This window comes from Pongo pygmaeus, chromosome X (assembly GCF_028885625.2).
Source record: "Pongo pygmaeus isolate AG05252 chromosome X, NHGRI_mPonPyg2-v2.0_pri, whole genome shotgun sequence".
NCBI classification, from domain to species: Eukaryota; Metazoa; Chordata; class Mammalia; order Primates; family Hominidae; genus Pongo; species Pongo pygmaeus.
The window spans coordinates 112,882,728-112,884,101 of NC_072396.2; positions in this window are offsets into that span (position 1 = coordinate 112,882,728).

Sequence of the window (1,374 nt, forward strand, 5' to 3'; positions counted from 1 at the left end):
GTGGAAGTCAGTGTGGCGATTCCTCAGGGATCTAGAACTAGAAATTCCATTCGACCCAGCCATCCCATTACTGGGTATATACCCAAAGGACTATAAATCATGCTGCTATAAAGACACATGCACACGTATGTTTATTGTGGCACTATTCACAATAGCAAAGACTTGGAACCAAGCCAAATGTCCAACAATGATAGACTGGATTAAGAAAATGTGGCACATATACACCATGGAATACTATGCAGCCATAAAAAATGATGAGTTCACGTCCTTTGTAGGGACATGGATGAAATTGGAAATCATCATTCTCAGTAAACTATCACAAGAACAAAAAACCAAACACCGCATGTTCTTACTCATAGATGGGAGTTGAACAATGAGAACACATGGACACAGGAAGGGGATCATCACACTGTGGGGACTGTTGTGGGGTGCGGAGAGGGGAGAGGGGTAGCATTGGGAGATATACCTAATGTTAGATGTCGAGTTAGTGGGTGCAGCGCACCAGCATGGCACATGTATACATATGTAACTAACCTGCACATTGTGCACATGTACCCTAAAACTTAAAGTATAATAATAATAAAAAAAAAGAGAAATGTCAATGTAAATGCTTTGCCCATTTTCAATTGGGTTATTTGTCTTTTCACTGGTGAGTTGTAAGAGTACTTTATATATTATAGATACCTATCCTTTATCAGATATATGATTTCTGAATATTTTCTCTCATTCTGAGGGTTATCTTTTTACTTTCTTGATGGTGTCTTTTAAAGTACAGGATATTTTAGTTTTGATGAAATATCAAAAATATTTTCCTTTTGTTACTTTTGTTTTTGGTGTCACATATAAGAAATCATTGCCTAATCCAAGTGCACAAAGTGCTCCTATGTTTTGGCTCATACATTTAAGTCTTTAATCTATATTGAGTTAATTTTTAAACATTATGTGTAGTAAGATTTCAAATTTATTATTTTGCATGCAGCTACCCGGTTGTCCCAGCACCATTTGTTGAAAAGACTTTTTCTTTCCTCTATTAAATTGTCTTTATACACTTGTCAAAAGCGGATCCACCACAGAAGTATGGCTTTATTTCTGGATTCTCTATGCCATTGATCTATATGTCTGTGTTTATGCCAGTACTACGCAGTCTATTTTTTTTTAAGATAGGGTCTAACTCTGTCACCCAGTTTGCAATGCAGTGACATGAACATGGCTCACTGTAGCCTCTACCTACTGGGTCCAAGTGATCCTCCTTACTCAGCTTCCTGTGTAGCTGGGACCATGGGTGGTGCCACCATGCCTGGCTAAGTTTTTGTAGAGGTGGTATCTCACTTTGTTCCCCAGGCTGGTCTCAAACTCCTAGGCTCAAGCAATTCT